Source organism: Balaenoptera borealis (genome assembly GCF_965194805.1).
Source record: "Balaenoptera borealis genome assembly, chromosome: 3".
Lineage (NCBI taxonomy): Eukaryota > Metazoa > Chordata > Mammalia > Artiodactyla > Balaenopteridae > Balaenoptera > Balaenoptera borealis.
The window spans coordinates 161,581,668-161,603,729 of NC_138866.1; the positions used below are offsets into that span (position 1 = coordinate 161,581,668).

The 22,062-nt window shown below is 38.4% G+C and overlaps 2 long non-coding RNA genes across 2 annotated transcripts in view; one reads left to right on the forward strand and one right to left on the reverse strand.

The window, feature by feature from the left end:
- Nucleotides 1–20,105, reverse strand: part of LOC309626475 — a 41,222-nt gene extending 21,117 nt beyond the window's left edge. Inside the window, exon 1 of the long non-coding RNA XR_014243219.1 lies at nt 847–20,105. This is a non-coding gene — a long non-coding RNA (uncharacterized lncRNA). The remainder of the gene's footprint in view (nt 1–846) is intronic.
- LOC309626478 overlaps nt 1–22,062 on the forward strand; it is a 108,348-nt gene that overhangs the window by 20,891 nt on the left and 65,395 nt on the right. The window lies entirely within an intron of this gene.

The window sequence follows — 22,062 nt, forward strand, 5'->3', positions numbered from 1 at the left end:
TTGTTTTTTGGGTTTTTTTTTGGTAAAGGGAGACAGCAAAGCTTGAGGGTGTAAGAATTTGAATTTTTGCATAGAGATTTCTGATTGTTAAAATTACTTGGATCTTTAAAACTTGAGAGGGCCTTAGCGACCCTCTCGTCCAAACTCCTTCAAGGGATGAAAAATAATCCCTAAAACGCAGAAAGGTCACACCACCCAGAGAAGGACAGAGCTGAGTTCACTTATGCTGCAGGGAATCTTCATTCATTCATTCAGGTAGTAAGGGTTTACTTACTACGGGTCCATTGTTCTATGTCTTGTGTACCCAGCACCGGAAGAACAGGCATAAATCCCTGGCCTCATCTGGCTTGTCATGTGCCAGACACTGTGCTAAGTCCTTCCCATGTATGAACACGTTTATCTTGTGACCAACGCTGTACGGTGTGGGATAGCGTTCCCCACACTTCACAAACCAGGAAGCGCAGGAACGAAGTGGCAAAGCCTGGATTCAAATTTTGACAGTCGGACTCCTAGTGGCGAAGCAATATTGCCTGTGTGTGCGCGCGAGTGCATGTGCGTAGACATACATTTATTCATCCTTATAGCCATAGCCCCACACAGGCCTCTTGAAATCGCCTCCAAAACTCTTCATGTCATTCGACAACGCCTCATGTGCCTTAAAAAAGAAAATTGATGTGGAAGATCGTCTTTTTTTTTTTTTAAATTAATTAATTAATTTATTTATTTTTGGCTGTGTCGGGTCTTCGCTTCTGTGCGAGGGCTTTCTCTAGTTGCGGCAAGTGGGGGCCACTCTTCATCACGGTGCGCGGGCCTCTCACTATCGCGGCCTCTCTTGTTGCGGAGCACAGGCTCCAGACGCGCAGGCTCAGTAGGTGTGGCTCACGGGCCCAGTTGCTCCGCGGCATGTGGGATCTTCCCAGACCAGGGCTCGAACCCGTGTCCCCTGCATCGGCAGGCAGATTCTTAACCACTGCGCCACCAGGGAAGCCCCAAAGATCGTCTTCTTATTAGGAATCTGCCCTGCACTCCGCATCTTCCACTAAACAGCTAAACTAGCTCCCAGTTGCATCGTTAGCCTTTGCAAAGCAGATTCATGGTCTTTTCCTGGGCCTCAGTGCTGTCCTTTGAAGTAGGTAGCATTATGTCTGCTCTGTCACCCAGCAGAGCAGGAGCCATGCCCAGGCCTCCTGTCTCCAAGGCTGGAAGTGCCTTTCCTGGTAGCAACAGAGGGTCAGTTCATTCAAAGAGAAATAAATCAGCCCTTCCTGGATGAAGGCAGAGTGTTCCCAACCAGGGTGGAGCCTGGCAGGTATTTAACGGGTAAGGACAGTACATTGCCGGCCCAGTCAGCCCAATCAGGCCAGTTCATAACATGATTTCCAGCACTTTTTCTTATTCCCATTCAAATAATTTTAAAGAATGCACCCCACTGGAGATGCAGGAAGATTCCTTGTTGTGTACTAGGAACCTGGGAACATGAACAAAATAAAGCATTCTCAGGTAATGTCTGACTCTATTACTTTTTTTTCTTCTTTCCTACACAGAACTGGAGAGTTTGAGAGAACAGAGCAAATGTGAGCTTGCTTGTGCTTTCCTGCATTAAACAAATTTATAGGAAAAACATGGTAGGAAAATGATGAGGTTGGTTCCCTTCTTAAAACGTTCTCCTGCCAAAGTATAGGCAACCATCAACTTCCTGGAAACATTATTTATTAGCTTCTGTACAGACGAGTTGTGAAGAACCTTTCCTTTTCCCCCCTCCTTCCTTCAAATAACCCCTACCCCCCGGCCAAGGATCATTTCAGAAAAAAATAAAAATGTTTGGTGGTTTACTATTTTCCCCATTCAAATTAAAAGGAGCTTTATTGAGTTCCACGGGGAAAAATGTATTCTTATGACTATTTTATTGAATAAGAACACATCAGTGAGATATTTGAACATTTTTTTTAGCCACTGAACTATTTGTACTTAGGCGTGTATGAAAAATGGCAAAATGAAGTCACTGCCTCTTATCTGGAAAGGGAAGCAGGAGCACATGTATTATTCATCACCGGTACAAGTGCCCCAGACACAACGTGCAGCCTCCAGACTGAACTTGACGGGTACAGTGGGGAGAATCTAACTCTGGTCTCTGACTGACTAGGTCTGCCTTCTCTGATTTGTGCCCCCAATGTTGACTTTTTGTGACAGCACACGTGTAGAAATAGTTCCACCTGTGACCTCATGGCAGAAAAGCACACCTCTTACAGAACCCTCTAGAACACTTCAGGGCAACAAGAGCTCTGGCCTTTGACATTAAATAAACAGCACTGAACAAACCTCTTCTTGAGTGGGTGTGACTTCGGAGTCCCTTCTGGGTTCTTCAAGCAAACCTGAGCCAAGTTCTCAAGACATGAACGCCCCACAAACCCTTTCAACAGGTTTCCTTGTTTTGTCTACTACACTCATCACCAGTACAAACAATTCACTTGTTTTTGTGGTTAAAAAACATATAACATGAGCTCTATCCTCTTAATAAAATGTTAAGTGGACAGTATTATTTTTATAAGCACAATATTGTGCAGCAGGCCTCTAGAACTTTTTCATCTTGCATAAGTGAAACTTTATACCCTGTGAAAAACATCTCCCCATTTTTCCCTGCTTCCGGACCCCGGCAACTACCATTCTACTCTGCTTTGATGGGTTTGCTGACTTTAGATTCCTCGTGGAAAACGGTATGGAGATTCCTCAAGAAGTTAAAAATAGAACCACCATAAGGTCCAGCAATCCCACTTCTGGGTACAAGTAATTTAACATCTTTATTGTTAGTACTCTGAAAAAAGTGTGTTCACATTCCGTGGACTTGGAATGACCTTTGGGCAGAGCTGATGGGTCCATTTGCTGGGGGGTAAATAGTTTCATGGCTCAGAGTATAAGAAGGCAAACTCCTTTTAAGCCATTTTATGAGGGTTTTCTCTTAATGGAAAGGGAAAGTACTGTTTCATCATGAACACATTAAAACGCAACAAATTAGAGAGTGGGAAATGAAGAAACTGGTCGTGGCATGGGTTCTCATGAAGGAAAAATGAACTAGAAATCAAACTTTATGACTTTTTAATGTTTTCAGTGCCACTCAGTGGTGATTTCAATAGGCCTTTTGTGGGTTTATAAGGGATGTCACCTGAGCTTATATCCATATATGAGAAAAATCATGCACAATGGGTTTGTTTTTAGGGGTGAATGGCCCTCAGCTTGATCACCCCACGGAATGAGTGGTGTATTCCTGTCCTGGCTTGAAAAATTTATTTATAAAGAAAAACACTCCCCCCACCTCCTCTTCCTTTGAAGAGACAAATGTATGGGTTGCATCTGTGAGAGTAAAGAGAAAGGCATTTTGTCTTCCCCTCTTGGACCACTTTCCACAGATAAAAATGGAATATGTACCTTCACCTAAACACCTGTATTGCCACAGTCACATTTTTTTTTAACATTCATCCCTTTCACATCTCTGCTTCTTATGGGTATTGTGTCAGGAAAAGAAGCTAAACTTTTACTTGTGCTTTCCATTTGTAAGTTTTCTCTTTAATTTCCTTAGAGTCATTTTCAGAGTCATAAATTACTCTTCGATGCTTTCCTGTTCATCTGCCACCCTCTGTTTAGAACATATGTCTTCTCCATAGCACACAACTGTCTCTGGTCTGGGTTCTTTTCCACTTCTGCTGCTCACTAGCTGTGTGGCTTTGGACTAGTGACTCCATCTTCCTGGGTCTCTGTTTTCTCATCTCTGAACTCTGGGTGTTGGGCTAGAAAGGCGATGTCTAAGTCCCTTTGAAGTCTAAAAATTGTTATGATGCTGTGGGACCAGGTGTTCATTAGAGCTGCTTGGGGATGTGAACCTAGTACCAAGGGCGCTGCATCACAACATCTTTATTTCAACAACTGGAACTCACGGGTAAATTTTCTAGAGAAAACCTTAGAAAGAGGGCACAATGGATAGATTTCTGGACAGAAGAATTCAATCAACTCTTCATGTGTTAGGTGGTATTTTTAACACCATCACTTAGAGCAAGTAGTCTCCATCTTATGTTTTCCATCATTTTAGAAAAGTAGCAATCATGGTCAACTGTGGAGTTGTCTAAATCAAAATAGGTTGACAAGGAAATCTCTCAGGCAGCGTTAGAGAGCATTTGAGATGCCTCTGCTTCATTGAGAAGGTGCTCACACATATGCTACATCATCAGTATCCACCCGGAGACTCTCTCCATCATTTCTGAGCCCTAGAGGGGCCATTGTCACCCTTGGGCGGTCATTACGGGAGTTCAAGTGATCGTTAATGATTTTTGACCTACATCAGCAGTCTCGTCTGTTTTCCTTAAAACCTCATAGAAGGGCTATAGTTCACTTTTATTTGGAGAGGAGGGTGTGAGGTAGAGGGGGGAGTAGGATGATAATTCATTGTCCTTGTTAAGTTTTAGCTTATTAAACTATCATATCAATAAATTCTGTATTACTCTGTGAAAGTGAGTGGAAAGTTTTGCATACTGGGGAGAGTCAGGTTAGTATTTGGGAAATGACTGGACAGAATTCAGTTCACAGCTAAGTCTGTCTAAAACTAGATCGTGTCAAGGGATACAATGAAGTTTGATTAATTCCTTAGTCTTGAGCAGAGCCTGCCTCCTGGCATGCCGTTAAGGTGGAAGCTTAGATAACTTCTGGATGCAGCCGCTTTGACATTTCTTTGGGATTGGAGGTGTGATTAAATCCACACAGAGTTTAACTTTGTTTTGAAAGGAGAAGCAGCATGGCATAGTGGGAAAAGTGTGGGTTCCAGTTCTGAATTGAAGCAATAATTACCAAACTTCATCTTCTCTTTGTAAGATGGATATCATATTTATCGCATAAGGTAGTTGTGAGAATTAAATCATTAATGTTTGTAATGGCTCAAAGCGTATTATTCTCCTTTATTTCTCCTTTAATAGGGAAAGGAGCATGGGTAAAAGTCTGTGGACCAGAAATCTAGCAATTAGAGATTCTGATTTTGTCTTTGCTAATCAGTTTGCTTGAGACCTTATTCTCCAGGGTTGCGGGAGAAAGGTAAATAAATGGACCAGATTGATACTACTATAAATTAATGTCACGAACCTCAAGTGGGTTGTTATAGCTCTGCTGTGCCAGTGTGTTTCCTGGGTCACCTCATTCTCCTACTTTTCATACTGACTATTTCAAATGTTCTTCAGTCTCAAACCCTCTGATTGTCCTTCCTCCCATCATCTGCCCCATCTCATGCTGTTCCTTCTGTTTCATCTTATGACCCTGACTCCTGTATCATAGACAAAATGGAAACTATCACATGGCAACTTTTCCATCTTCCTGGTGTCCGAACATGAAAACTTCTTCTGCCTACACCTGTTCTTTCTTCCTTCACTCTAGTTCAAGAGCTTGTCTTCCAGCTCAAACAAATCTCCCCATCTTTGCTCTGCAACCCATCCCCTTCTACCTTCTTGCTAAACTTGCATTATTGGTGATCCCTTCTTTTTCTGCACATCTCACATCTCTCTCTGTAACAGGATCTTTCTGTTGGTATTGAATTATGTTCACTTCTCCCAAGGTGCAAAATCTTTCCCTTGAAACTCTCTCTATCACGTCTGTCCTTCCACCTCTTTTCATTAAGGCGTTCTTTATACTCAATGTCCACCGACTCACTCCTCAAACAAACCCCATTGCTTCAATGAGTCAGCATTCCTTAAAGGTGCCAGTGACCCCACGTTGCTAAAGCCAGTGGTGACTTTTCGGTCATCTCCACCTGAATATCTCAAAGGCACTTCTAACTCAACATGCCCAAAACAGAACCCCAGATCTTCTCCCCCAAGCCTGGTTCTCTTCTGCCCAAACCTGCTTCTCTCCCTCACTTTCATGTTCTTAGTGTATGGCTCCAGTTTCCCTCACTTCTCTCTCTCGTAGAGAATACATCATTGTGTCCTCTTGGCTTAACCTTCCATATATCTCTTGGGTCCATCCACTTTTCCCCATCCATGCATCCTCCTTATTATCTCATTATCTCCATCCTAGATTTTTACAGCGTCCCCCAACCTGGTCTCCATGCAGTATCTGTGCTATTCTTGGCAATGGAGCTAAAGTGATTTTTCTGGAATACATGTTTCATCATGATACCCTCTTGCTTAAGACATAACAGCTTTTTTGTATAGCACAGGGAGCTCAGCTTGGTGCTCTGTGATTACCTAGATGGGTGGAAAAGGAGGGGGGAGTGAGGTCCACGAGGGAGGGGATATATGTATATGTATAGCTGATTCACTTCACTGTATAGCAGAAACTAACACAACATTGTAAAGCAATTATACTCCAAAAAAAAAAAAAAAAAAAAAAAAAGACATAATAGCTTTTCCTTGCTCTTAGGATAGAAGAGCATTCTGTTGCTTTTGTCTAAGATGCCCTTTTCCCTTCATGCTTCTGTCAACTGATTCTTTTCAGATATCACTTCAAATATGGCTTTGCTGATCCTTTCTGGACTCCCCAGACTAAAGTTGGTTACCACTGCCTTTATTACCGGGATGGTTTCACATTTTGGTGATGATTGGATGTATTTAGACAAACATTATGCCCCAGAAGCAGATTTATGTGTCTATGACTCATCACTGAATCCCCATGAAAGAATACCTAAATGTATGAATAACATAGATCTTGAAACCCTTGCACATTTTAAGGACAAAGACAGAGGAAAGAGAATAGAAACCTCTACTTAGGACTGTTTTATTAAAATGGAAAAATTCCCCTCCTGTAGTAGAGACAGCTAGCTGTCCACCACAAATTCATGTTTCCCTTCAATAATATGGAGTGATTGCTTAGAGGGGCTGTTGCTTTGCCAGATGTTGCATTTCTCAGCCCCTTTGCATTCAGCTGCAGCTGTGTGATTAGTTCTTGCAATGAGATAGGCGTGGAAGTTATGAGTTTAATTTCCAGATCAAGGATGTTAGGAAACAGCTGTGTCTTTTTTCCCCGCCAACAAATGAAAAAAGAGGACTCTGAGATCCTAGGGAATGGTGGCGCCGCAGAACAAAAGTAACATAAACCTCCAAATTACCACAGGCACAAAGATGCCAGTAACCAGTGACACCCGCATCCACCATTACATGTGCAAGAGTTGATCAACTATCGTGGTGGTGCAAATCTGGCCCTCCACCTACTTTTGCAAATAAAGTTTTGTTGGAACACACAGCTATGCCCACTTGTTTACGTACTGTCTATGGCTGGTTTTGTACTGTATCAACAGAGTGGTTGCAGTAGAGACTGTATCACCTTCAATGACTAAGATATTTACACTCTGGTCCTTTATCAAAACAGTTTGCCAATACCTGGTCTATGGTGTTAAGCGACTGTAATTTGGGGTTTAATTGTTGTAGCAACCAGCATTGCCCTAACTAGTATATCTCTTTAAGCATAAATATTATACCTCTCTGCACCCTTCCATTAACTAATACATTCTTTCAACTAGTATTTCTTGAGCATCTAATGCGTTCTTGGTATTGGGGATACAAAGGTGAATGAGATATGATTCCTGATCTCAAGAAGCTTATAGTTTTGATAGGGAGATAGAGGGATCAATTGGCAATTAAAACATGAGCACAATGGTGGAAAATACAGGGATGTCTACTGATCCACGCAGGAGGGGTACTTACCCGGGCTTGCGAGAGGCATGTGCTGAGGTCAGGTCCTCTGAGATGGATATTGATGTGCTGGAAATGTATTGTGGAGTGCTTTCAGGATCAACATCTGTGGTTAAGGGAAGGAAGCAGGAATAGGCAGAGGGGGAAGTAGGGCGTTTTCACAACAATGACCTCAGCCAAACTCACAGAGAGCTCTGAACGTTAGGTGGCCCTTCGGAGCTGAGACAAAGGATGTGATCTCTTGCAAGGAGGTTCTCTTCGGCTGAGCACTATTCCTGAAGAGAGGATTGACGACAGTCCTCCCAGCAGCTGGGGTAATCGTTCTACAGTCCTGAGGGGCCATCCGATGGTGCACACAGGGACCACCATGAGATGGTTCTGTGACAATCCTTGGGAGGCAGTTAGGTCTAAGCTTACATCTCAACATTGAGCAGGGATTTTCACCTTGAAAAAGGAGGGACAAGGAATGGCTAGTGGAGAGCACCCTAGGCAGAGGGAAAAAAATGTTCAAAAAATGAGAGAGAACATGGGAAAATTAGACTGACCAACCAGCAGGTTTCCACGAGCAGACTTTCTGCCTCTGTCTGACGGAGAGACAGGGAAGCTGTCAAGGGATCACTGTAATGGATTTGCAATTGCAAGATATGGTTGTCCCTCCATATCTGCAGAGATTTGATTCCAGGAATCTCCAGGATACCAAAATCCATGGATGCCCAAATCCCTTATGTAAAATGGTGTAGTATTTGCATATAACCTACACACATCCTCCCATAGATTTTAAATCATCTCTAGATCACTTCTAATACCTAATACAATGTAAACGCTAGTACATACAAAGTAAATACCATGTAAATAGCTGCTAGCGTGGCAAATTCAAGTTTTGTGTTTTGGAATTTCCTGGATTTTTTTGGGGGGGGGAATATTTTTGCTCCACAGTTGGTCGAATTCACAGATGCGAAGCCCACAGATATGGAGGGCTGACTGCACCTACATTCCAAGAAGCTCCAGGTCATAATTAAATTTATCTTATGTGTTTTAAACTAAGTATCTTGTATACAGGGACAATTTAACTAAGGCTGCAGCCTGGGAGCAGCTTTACGAGATCTGTATTAGGAATGTGATATCTTTATTCTCATATAGTTTGAGTTAATTATCTTGAGTCAGTGGTTTCTCATCCAAATCATGATTTCTCTATCTCCTGAAATTCTCCATTCTGCTCAGAAACCTATCTGCCACTTACCAAGCGACCCTGATTGACTAGTGCAGATGTGAGTGGAATAGTCAAATCCTCCATCCCAATGGAAAACAGATTTATAAGCATAAACATAGGGCCAATTTGAACAATTAGGCAGGGTGAATTGTAAAGTGATTGGGCTTACAGTTCAAAACTACTAACTGTTGTTTGGTAACTTAGAACAAGGAGTGACTAACCACTGGAGCAGACATGCTTCTCAAAAATGTGTGGTTGTAAATGTCCACAGAGGATCTTTATATTTGAAATCCCACATTTAAAGTGCTGTATACCTAAGTATATCGCTTACCAGATTTTTGGAGTTGATAAATAGTGAATCTGTTTGTAAACTTCTGGCCATCATTTTCTATCTTTCTGCTTCATTATTGTATTACTAGTTCATGATACTCAAATTAAATAGAGATTGAAAATTTGAAAATTTGAAATTATGTATACGTTAGTGTCTTTTCTGCACAGAATGTTTAATACCATGTAATAAACATATGTGCATTTAAACATGTTGATTGTGTGTTATTTGTATGTATAGTAACCTAAATGTAAGTATAAAACACAAAAAATGAAAACAAATGTCCTCTAACCATTCACTCACCTTAGGACAAGAATATTAGAAATTCAGGCTTCTTCCGAATTCCATCCTGATCTCTCTCCCTTCTCTCCAAAGCAGCCATGACTCAATATTTATCATTTCTTTGTAAGTAGTTAAAAACAAACTACACATATATTTGACCTAAATAATAATTTTGCTGGTTTTGTGTATAAGAAAAATATTGTACTAAATTTAGTCTTCTACACAATTAAAAAAAATTCAGCTTTATATACCTAAGATTCATCAGTGCTTTTGCATATAGCTATAATTCATTCTCACCCCCGTATAGTATTCTGTACGAGTATAGCAGAATTTACCCATTTTCTTTTTTTTTATTTTACGTTTCTTTAAAAAAAAATTTTTATTGAAGTATAGTTGATTTACAATATCATGTTAGTTTCAGGTGTACAGCATAGCTATTCAGTTATACATACAAGGATATATATTCTTTTTCAGGTTTTTTTCCCTTATAGGTTATTACAAAATATTGAGTAGAGTTCCCTGTGCTATATAGTAGGTCCTTGTTGGTTATCTATTTTATATATAGTAGTGTGTATCTGTTAATCCCCACCTCCTAATTTATCCCTCCCCCCACCCCACTTTTCCCTTTGGTAACCACAAATTTGTTTTCTATTCTGTGAGTCTCTCTGTTTTGGAATTAAGTTCATTTGTATCTTTTTTTGTTTTTAGATTCCACATATAAGTGATATCATATGATATTTGTCTTTGTCTGACTTACTTCACTCAGTATGATATCTCTAGGTCCATCCATGTTGCTGCAAATGGCATTATTTCATTCTTTTTTATGGTTGAGTAATACCCCATTTTCTTGTTGGTTGACATATTTTCCACTTTTAATTGTTTCAGTAACAAATGGTGGTGTTCTGAATAGCTTTTATATGTCTCCGGAAACGTATGGGTGAAAGTTTCTTTTGAACATCTATCTAGGAGTAGAACTGCTGAGTTGAAGGGTATGCAGATGTTTAACTTTATTAGATAATGGAAATTGTTTTCCAAAATAGTGACACCACTTTAATTTCCATTAGCAAGATAGGAGAGTTCCTATTGCTCCCCAGAGTTGGATTCTGGAAACCAAGGTCCAGATTCACATTTCTGCTCTGTCATTTACTAGCCATTTGACTTTGCACAGTCTTTCACTTCTTTTTACCTCCACTGCTTTCTCTGCCAAATGGGGATGATGATCTAAGGGTTCTATGAGAATTAAGTGAGTGAATATATGTATAGCACTTAGAACAGTATCTGGGTATATAGCAATACTGTGTAAGTAATAGCTTTTATTTTCTTAATTTTTACCAGTCTGACAGATGTAAAATAACATCTCATTGTGGTCTAATTTTGTATTGCCCTGCCTACTAATGAGGTTGTTTATTGACCTTTCTTCTATTATGGCTATTTATATCTTTTGGTCATTTCATTACTGGGTTGTTCATCTTTTTCTTCTGTTGTTTGGGATTCTTTATACGTTCTGAATTTTAAAAAAAACTTGTTGATTCTATTTTTTTGCAAAATATTTTTTCAAGTTTGTAGTTTATCTTTACAACTTTTTAAATGGAGTATTTATTTCTTTTTGTGGTTACTGATTTTTTTTTTTTAATTTGGGTATCGTGTTTAAGAAGTGTTCCCAATTCAGAATCATAAGGATATTTTTTCTATCTGTTCTTCTAATATGATTAAATTTTTGCCTTTCTTAGTTAAGTTTGTAATCTAACAGGAATTTGTCTTAATGGTTAATGAGAGGTAGGGAATATGTTTCACACTTTATATATGCATACATAATTATCTCAGCATCATTTATTGAATTATCCTTTTATTTATAACCTTTTCTCTAGTGAACAACAGGAACACGTGGTCCATTTAACAAGTTTTTATATGTGCACTGATCTGCTTCTGAGCTCTCTATTCTGTTTCATTGATCAGTTTGTCTATCCCTACACCAATATCATTGTCTTAATTACTATTATTTTATAATACATTTTGGTATCTGTTATAAAAAGAGCTCCCCCCTTTTTTATTCTTTAATAATGTTTTGGGTATTCTCAATTCTTTGCTTTTTAAAAAAAATTTTTATTGAAGTATAGTTGCCTTACAATGTTGTGTTAGTTCCTACTGCACAGCAAAATGAATCAGCTATACGTATATGTATAGATATATATATATATATCCCCTCTTTTTTGGATTTCCTTCCCATTTATGTCACCACAGAGCACGGAGTAGTGTTCCTGTGCTATACAGTAGGCTCTCATTACTTATCTATTTTATACATAGTATCAGTAGTATATATATATCAATCCTAATCTCCCAACTCAACCCACCCACCTTTCCCCTTGGTATCCATACGTTTGTTCTCTATGTCTGTGTCTCTATTTCTGCTTTGTAAATAAGATTGTCTATACCAATTTTTTCAGATTCCACATATATGCATTAATATACGATATTTGTTTTTCTCTTTCTCACTTACTTCACTCTGTATGACAGTCTCTAGGTCCATCCATGTCTCTACAAATGACCCAATTTCGTTCCTTTTTATGGCTGAGTAACATTCCATTGTATATATGTACCACATTTTCTTTATCCATTCCTCTGTTGATGGACATTTGGGTTGTTTCCATGTCCTGGCTATTGTAAATAGTGCTGCAATGAACACTGGGGTGTATGTGTTTTTTGAATTATGGTTTTCTTTGGGTATATGCCCAGTAGTGGGATTGCTGGGTCACATGGTAGTTCTATTTTCTTATACATTTTAGAAACAACTTGTCAAATTCCTTGAAAAATTTCGTTTGAATTTTGTTGAAAATTATATTGAATCTAATGATCAATTTAGGAAAAATTAATATCTTGTTGATATTCCTATCCATGGACCTATATATTCTTTAGGCCTTCTATAATGTGTATTTCAAGAAATTTTAATTTTTTTTCTCTGTAAAGGTTTGTTTTGTTAGATTTATTCCTCAGTGTGAGGTTTTGTATTTACCTTTGGGTAGAAATACAAATGATTCTGTATATTGATCTTATTTCAGCCACTTTGTTAAATTCTTTTAGTAATTCTAATCTTAATCTGTAGATATTTTTGTTTTGTTTTCATATAGACAGTCTAATCATGATCAAATAAGGACAATTTTGTTTTTTGCTGTACAGTTCTTGCCCTTCAGTTCTTTTTCTTGGCATGATGTGCCAGTATGGATTTTCAGTATTGGTTACTCTGTAATTTCCTTTGTGACACTCTTCTCATCTTGCTTTTATTTTTCAAAGATGTACTAGCCTTGTCGAGTTGGCAGAGGTGGGTGCTCACTCATTTTCTGTTCTCTGAAGAGTTTGAGTAAGTGTCCAACGATCTCCTCCTTGAAAAGTTGTTAGAACTCACCTATAATCTGTCTGACCTGGTGGGTTTTGCTTTGCTTTGTTTTGTCTTATGGGACTCTTTCAAATGACTGAATCAGCTTCTTCAACTGACAATTCTGCCTTCTTATTTCTTGAGTCACTTTTGGAAAATTATATTCCTGCCATCTTACTTTATGTTTTCTATTTGTCTCTCTTTTCTGTTCTTTTTTTCTCTGTTCTTCTTCTTCTTATTTGAATTGTTTGTTTTCCTTATTCATTTTTTTAAAAATGGAAATAAAATAGAATATAAAAATCAGAATGCACAATAGTTACATAAGAAGATTAAGTATTATTTTGAGCATTTTTGTTTCAGTTGTTAGCAAGTGGGTATTTTGTTTTGCAGTCTAAGATGTTTGAAAGATGCTGCTTTAGTGAAAGCTTTGGGGGTGAACCATTTCAGTTTTTGTTGATTTAAAAGTACATTTATTTTGCTTTTGTCTTTGATAGTTTGCTGTGTGCCAAATTCCAGGTGGTTAGTCAGTTTCTCTTAGCAATTTGAAATTCTTATTGTGCTGTGTTCTGGCTTTCTCTGTTGTTGTGATGTCTGCTGTCACTGTTTTTAAGATCTTTTCATTATCTTTGCTGTTTTGCAGTTTCACTATGAAGTGTATATTTCTTTTTAATTTATTTTGCTGTTTTACATTGAGTTTTGGGATTCACGTCTTTCGTCATCTGAAATATTCTCAACCATTCTTCCTTTCAATATTTCCTCTCCTCCATTTTGCCTTTCCTTCTGCTACTCTATTTAGATTTATATTAGACCTTTCAGTCTTTCCTCTATTTTCCTTAACTTCTGTTTTAAGATTTCTGCATTTTAGATAATTTCTTCAATGTATCACCCCATTTACTAATTCACTCTTTAATTGTGTCTAATATACTGTTTAACTCAACCATCAATATTATAATTTAAAACCACTACGTTTTTCATTTATAAAATTCTATTTGATTCATTTGCACATTTGTCTGGTCATTTTGTTTTAACGATCTCTTGGATTTATTTACTCTTGCCAATTTTTAAAATCTTTCAGTTTTTTAAACATTTCATACATAGTTATTCCACATTTTGTCTCATAGTTCCAATATCTGAAGACTTAACATCTGATTCTAAATCTAAATCTAAATCTGATTTTATTGTTTCTGTCAATTATCACTTATGGTGGCTTTTTTTAATGTGTTTTTGGCAATTATTGATTTTGAGTTCATATTTTCCTGCTCTTAACCAATGGAAATCCCAGCAGCATAAATTAGGGATGCTTTCCTTCATGGAGAATTTATATTTACTTTTGTCAGGAACCAGGGGAAAATTGGACTATTTTTGTTTTATTTGCATCCTCATAGAAACATGGAATCTCAGCTCAAGCTCTCCCACCATGCAAAGGGTCAAACCTATTATCCAGTTCCTAGAACTGGCATGAGGATTTGTTTCCAGGGCAACCTAGTTTCTATTTCTACTTTTGATTTCAGCTCATTACTATTATTTTGTTTATTTGTTTGTTTGGAGAGTCCTCATGTCTTTATTTATGCCCAGCAATATACTACAAAGGATGTTTATTATAATTTATCCGGGGTTTAGCTGTAATGTATTAGGAGGAACTTTCAGAAAATGTGGTCTCCCATACTGTTAGAAGCAGAAGTTGGACAGCTACGTTTTGATGATGTTGATAATAATTGTTCTGCTAGAAAGAGCAATAGCAATCTTATACTATTTGTATGACGCCAGTTAGTTTCACAACATCTCTGATACAGGCAGACATTTTATAGATATAGATGTTACTACCCAAGACATTAAGTGTCTTCCTAAATCACATAAATGGTTAGGATAAAAGCCTAGACTTCTGACTTCTACTTTGTTGATTAAAAAAAAAATAACATGTGTTGACATTTCCAGTCTTTTTCACATCAGTCTTTCCATAAACTAAACCATGATTTTGGGGGCTGAAGAACAAGAGTTCCTCTAGTCTCTGGATACCACAAGACTAGAAAATATTGTTTCAGAAGACTCTCGGAAAAGAATGTTTCACAAGTTCCTCCAGTAAGCTATTTTAGGACCTAATAATTCTTCTGTAATGACTTCCTTTACTTCACTTGGTTTTTTCCTGTTGAAATATATGTTCATTTCCTCTTCTTTCTTTCATCGCTCTCTATGTTACATTTCCTTTTTTCATGATAATCACCTCTGAGCTTGTTCAATGTCACTTCATATACATTGATTCCATGAAAAAAATATATGCCTTAATTGTCTCTTCTTTGGACTAAAGATATTCTCAGTTTACCTGTCATTAAAGATATTGTTCGCCAACACATGAGCTATTTTTGTCATCCTTTTCTGTATATTCTCTAGTATTTCTACATTTCTTATAAGTTAAGAAAATCTTTTAGGTTGCTGAAGGCCAAGTTTTTCTTGGCCATAGACTTTCTTATTCCATACCTGGAAAGGATCTGGAGATTACCCCATTCCTGAGCTGGCCATCCTTTCTTTCTTTTTTTTTTTTAAATTTAATTAAAAATTTTTTTATAGATTTAAAAAAAATATTTTTTTGGCCTTGCCACCTGGGATCTTAGTTTCCCGACCAGGGGTCGAACCCACACCCCCTGCAGTGGAAGTACGGGGTCTTAACCACTGGACCACCAAGGAAGTCCCTGGCCATCCTTCCCTTTACTAAGTGTCTAATTGATTAGGCCAGTGGTTAATGGTTCCTTTCTAGTTTTCCTCTTTTGAGTGTACTCTTGAACAACTTTCTCCTCTGTATTTTTTTTCCCTAATGGAATAGACATTTTTAATTTAGGCTGATAAATCCAGTCAAAATAAAGTCAGTGATTTCAATATCTATAAATACGTATCTCTTTAAAGAAACAGGATAAAGATGTTCTAGCAAATTCTAGCTTATGTGCTAATATTTTCCTTTGTAAATATGATCCTTGGATTAGAAAGCTACAGCAGCAACAATAAAAACAGCAACAACAACAAAATCCCACTTAAACCAACCACCAGGACTAACTTGTCAAACAAATATGCTTAGATTCAGGAAGATAAAATCATCTGAGGCAATTCTGCAACCTAACATTTGACCTCTTGCCCTCATCACAATGTCTGTTTTTGATGTTCTTGTTAAATTCAACTCTGCATTGTTTTATTTTCTAGTTAGGTACACCAGAAGATCTGCCGAGCTGAATCAGATCTTGTTTTCTGCTCTAAATATAAGTTGTATGTAGTATTATTGGAATCAACCCAATTTTTCCTGTTTAAAAAAAAAAAAAACAAAAAACACTGGAGCATTTTGAGCTTTGGTTACATCACTTTCATTGCTTCCTGCATTTCTAGACAGATTTTCAAATTTTCTCCACCCCCTGCTGACGGACATCACAATAGGTTTTATTGTCAAGTGTGCTGGGGTGTCAGGCTACTCACGCCAGAAATGGAGCCCTTGGGGACATGTTGATGAAGACATGGGTGTTCTCGAATCTACCCTGTCTCCCACACTGCCCGCCCCAGACTTGTAGATATCTGTGAGGCAAGCACCGTGTACAAATCTAGTCAAGCAGGTCATTTGTTAAATGTCGCTCTTGATGGGACTTTTTGAAGGTCATTGCATTTAGTAATATGGAGCACCTCCTTGTCATGGTTTTGGCACCCCCCAAATAAAAAATAAAATAGCACCAAGGTCAGCCACTATTTGAAAGTGGGGTGGTGAACATTTAGCTGCAAATAACACAAGGAGGGTTACAAAGATGAAATGGAAATGGACAGGTACAAGAAGAATTGATTCTATCAGAGAAGGCTGTCTGGTGAAACAAGGAAGATGACTCAGATTAATCTTATTTGAAGACAAGAGTTTTCCTAGATGCAATATCGATGTTCAAACTCCCTTCAGTAGGCTGGAGCAAATCAGCAGACGGTGTTCGTAAAAAATATGGCCTATGGGATGGGGTTTAGATGGAGATACAGAATCTGGGAAGGCTTTATCTGAGATGTGCTATCTGAACAAGCCTTGGGGGCACAGGTAGGATTTGGAAGACGAAGGTGCAGGGCTGTGAAGGGAGGTGGCAAAGACATTCCAGGTAGAGGCAATGGCACAAGACTCAGACACCACGGAGCTGATGCAAGGTCAGTAGAGCAAGCATTTGGGTTTGGCTAGAAAGTAGAATTCGTGTCTGGCAGAGGTCAGAGGCCGCGGTTAGTTCACAGATGACCTGGACTTGGTTTGATAGGCAGGAGGGAGACACTGAAAAGCTTTGAAGAGCCAATGATATGGCCAGAACTTGGCTTCAGGATGACTAGGATCGTAGAGGTTTTGGTACACAGACTTGCTAACTTTTGTAAAGACGAACCCCAAACTTTCAAAGACCATTAGAGACTTGGCATTCCTCTTTTTAGCCTTGGACTGTAGAGACAAGGTCAGGGTGGGCTAAACTTGAGGGATGTCCCTGGCGGGCCAGTGGTTAAGACTCCGTGCTTCCACTGCAAGAGGTGCAGGTTCCACCCCTGGTCGGGAACTAAAATCCCACATGCTACATGGCGCAGCCAAGAAAATATTAAAAAAATAAATAAATAAAATAAATAAAAGATCAGAGAACTTGACTCCCCTGTTGTCCCTGTTTCTATATGACCTTTCTTAGTATGGCTCTTTGACTATTTTTTACTTTGGTTTGAATTCAGATCCTAGTTTGACTGCGTGTGTTCTTCCTGAAGTCTCAGAGTCCCTCTTCTGGCTCATACTCTGCTGTCTTGGAACCTAAAAGCCTTTGCTCACTTTTGGATCACAGGGTCTTTATCACAGGCTCCATCTTATGTGTTCTTTCCCCTTTTTGGGTGCAGAGCTCTGGTCTCTGACTAGGGAACAAGAACTATTTACAAACAATGTCTATCCCTTTAAAGAAGAATTGCAAGTTTTCTCATGTGACTTTTTCACTGATGCATTATTCATGTTAACTTTACATTTATTCTACATGCATTAAAAATGCTGACTTTGACTTCAGCATATAGCCAATTGCTGTTGTATGCCGTTGAATAGGGAGAAATAATTGTATACCTATAAGAAATGTAAAAAGACCTTGTGTATTAAAGTTGCTTATTATCACGATTGCCTAGGAAGCAGTTAAGGGCTATCTATTCACTTCTTAAGTTTGTGAGTGAGAAAACTGACAAATTACTTTCTACCCCTATGTATACTTTAGTCAAAATGAAAAGCACTTCGAAGAAAGTGTTCTAGATTCTATGGATGAATCCTCAGCCCTTCTGTTGCCTCCTCTGGAAACCCAAGAATTTGGCATTTACCTTAGAGATGGATGATTAAAATCCCAACTTAGATATAATCACTTTCTTCAAGATTCGTATGTTGATATCTTATTCTATGGGGGTTTTCCTCAATGTTTCCATTTAAGTTACATATCTGTCCCCCCTACTATGACCTCTATACACTGGAAAGAAGTAAAACTTCTTGCATTAGCATAACTTCAAAACCTGATAGGTAGTATTTAGACATTGATTTATGGCCTCAAACCCACAATAGTTTCCCTCTCCATTCACACATCACGGAGACCCCAATGCAAGTGGTAGATGCATGTTTTTAATGGATGTGAACTTAACCATTAATGTAACATGTCTGGTTTAATGCAGGTCCTTTTGTTAAATGACAATATAATTACTAGTTATCGGCAAACCTCGAAAAGTTTGGAAGGTTGGGTTCATTTAAACACCCGAGAGCTGAGATGCTTATCTGAAGTTTACCCCTTGAGTTGAGCAAGTCCAGGCTGGAACGCGCTCAAGACCTATCTTACACTTGTGTTAGTAATTCTGTTTTTCTGTGTCTCCCTATCAGTCTTTCTACATTTCAGCTTTGGCCTATTGACGATGTAAAATACGACATAAAAAAGATAAAAGTCATCTCCATGAAATCGAGCCGAATAGTTTTCACAAGATGCTGAGAAGAGTTAGATAAACATTTTAAGTCAGATGAGAAATGCTACCTTCTTGGAGTGTTAGGAAATATTTTGCCTATCTCCTTTTCCCTGACTCTTGTTTAAAAGGTTTATTGCTACAGAATTTTCTAGTAGTTTTCCCTGGCATCAGATTGGGGGTGGGGGAAATTGCTGAAGATAACTCAGATGAATCCTATTTGAAAACAAGTCTTTTATTTTATTTTTTTCATAGAAAAAGCATTAGTGTGTAAACCTCTTTCAGTATGGTGGGGCAAGCCAGCAGGTTGTGTACTTAAAAAAAAAAATCATTAAAATACTTTCAACATTGTGTGTTTTGTGTTTAGTTTAGGAAGCACATTGCATCGGTGGTGGTTTTTCGAGTTCTACGTTCCTCTAAATGACATTTTTGTCCTTTTCTTGTCTTTTGTGTCATAAGAAGGTTTTGAGATGAGGAAGAACTTTAGTTTCTCGGGTACCTGGAGCATAGACTTAGAAAAACGTCTTTTGTCAGCTGTCACAGTTTGGTGACTTTTACTTCCTGTATGAAGCCAAGACTTTGGGATTTGCATGTGGCATTAAACCATTCATGCATCACTTTATCCTCTGCATGCCAATCATGGTCTTGTACTAAAAATATGGCATTTTGAGATCCTAGTATAAGGGAAGTTACAATATTTTTTAAAATTAACTTAGGAATGTTGCCATCACGTCTGGGAAGTTTTAGCCTCTATTGAATTCCAGTCTTGGTGAGTCGGAGAAGTCTGTCTTGGTTCAACAACTTGTGGGGCAAGTATTTGAGCATCCAAGGCTGTTTCTCTTCTCATGTAAAAGGATGAAGCTGGATACGTTTGATTCAATTTCACAAGTATACTTTGAATAGCTTCCAAGTGCTCATATTGTATGAGTAACTAGGGGGGCGGGGAGAGAAGGAGAGGAACAAAAAGACATTTCCAGTCATCGACCCATTAATGCGATGAATCAAATAACTCCACATTTTCTGGAGTAACATTATTATTACAAGAGCCCATCCCATAAGCCAGGTTATTGTATTCCTTTACCAAGTTTTTGCTCTGGGAAAGTTCACACTGCTTTTATTTCGAGCCACATTTTAAAAGTTTTTTTGAGAAGCATGTTGATAACAACATAACTTTAAAAAGTAGTAGACGGCCATTGAAATAAAAATATTGGCGTGAACTTAGAACCCATGTATAATTTTGACCTCAGAAGAAAAGAACAGATATATGGATATGTATAACTGAATCACTTTGCTGTACACCTGAAGCTAACACATTTTAATCAACTATACTCCAGTATAAAATAAAAAATATAAAATAAATACACAGTAAATAAAATAAAATAAAAGTTTAGAGGAAATTCTTAGATAAACACAGGTTTTAATCCCCTAACATAGTGTCTAGCGCATGAAATTATTATTGTTAAAGCTTTATCTCTTATTCCCTCCTTACTATTGCTTGATTTCTAGTAGCTTGAATCCCATTTTTTTTTTTTTCTATAGTTTTTATTGGGCTGGGATGCGCATCTCTCTGTCCTTAGAGATGGCTGATTCCTGCCTTGCAAGCCATTAGGGCGCCATTGACTAGGGGGTTTGCCATTTGCCTCTCGCACCCAAAGTTCATCAAGTCATTGAGGATATCTTAATTGGTTATGCATTTCAACAAGCGCCACTCACAATAGTTCCAGAACTTTGGCTTGCATAATCCACTGGGTGCATGACATCTTTATCAGCCAGAAGATAAACAACAGACTCCTTTAGACCTTTACACTCTCAACCAGATTCTTTCCACCAAAGATGGGACAAACCAGAAGCCATTGGCCATTTGGGGCTTGTTCGCACTGTGGTGATGCTTGAGCCACATTCTCTTGGGTTAGGTAGTAAAGGAGGGAAGGTGAGCCTGGTTCCTTCCCTGGTTGCACATCTTTGTTTTCTGTGGCAGGCTTTAAAAGCGTATTCAGTCATGCAACCAAAGAGGGTTTTTCCATCATTTAAAAAGGGCTCATTAGCCACTGCAAATTAATGCAGTACAAACAACATTGAGAGGGTCTGGGTTCCCACATAAATTAGCTCGGTTTGTGCAAGATGAAAAATGCTTTGGCCCTAACTGCCAGCACTACAAACACAGCTGAGCTTGGAAAAACAACAAGGTGTGCCACTGTGCCTCTTACATCACCGGCACTCATAAAAGTGCTGGAATTAAAATGTAGCTGACAATTTGCTTAACGACGTGCAAGGCAGAGCATCTAAGGAGGGCCCCCCCCCGGGCGGTTGGCTGTGGTCTCTGCCCTTCCAGCAGGAACAGTAGCTGGAGTCGTCTTCACTTGAGAACGTGGTGACTAATCCGAGAAGCTGGTGGGCAGGATGGGGAGCCAGACCAGCTGTTTTGGATCATCAAGATCATTTTCACGATAATGAGTTTGTGTGAGTGAGAAGGTACTTAAGGTGTTCTGGAACCATCCATTTATAATTCGCTATGTCGAATTTAAGAAAATTACACTATTCCCCACAATATCAATTAGCCCAATTAACAACTTAATTCTTTCATAGTAATAATATGAGGTAGGATTTCTAATTCCATCTTCTCACTTCAGGATGACTATTATTATATACGAAAAGAATCTTTTTAGTTTGTGAGACATGAAGCCTCAGTAGGAACAATGCTGTGAGTCCGGATCTCTGGATAAACTCTTTCATCCAAATTCTGCCACAGACTCACCTTTGACCTTCAGCCAGGCTCTTGACCCCCATCATTTCTCAATCCATAAAATTAGAAACCCAACTGCATGTACAGATGATTTATATTTGATTCCGGATAAGCACTACATGCTTGAAAATTTTGGAAACATCCTAGGTAGATGTAAGATGTATCCAGATGGTCAACGATTGGAATACACAGTGGTACTCAAGGTTTCTTGAATTATTCTCTAATAATTTAAAGATACATTTCCTTAAGTACCCTTATGCTAAAAAAAAAATCATTGAACTACCAGGAGACATTTTCCTAATGGAAGATGTTAAACTTTTAAGCTAAAAAGTTTATATCCATGCCATTTCCAAAGGCCAGCCTACCATTAATTCAGAGGCGAACACTCTGTCTCTATATTTGTAAACTTTCAAATTGAAGAACTATTTTTAATAATTCTGCTCTTTGGCTAACTGGCCCAGAAAGTAAGGGAAAAGGGGATCTTTAATGCAAACAATACTTCTTCCACCTTCTGAAGGAAGGTTT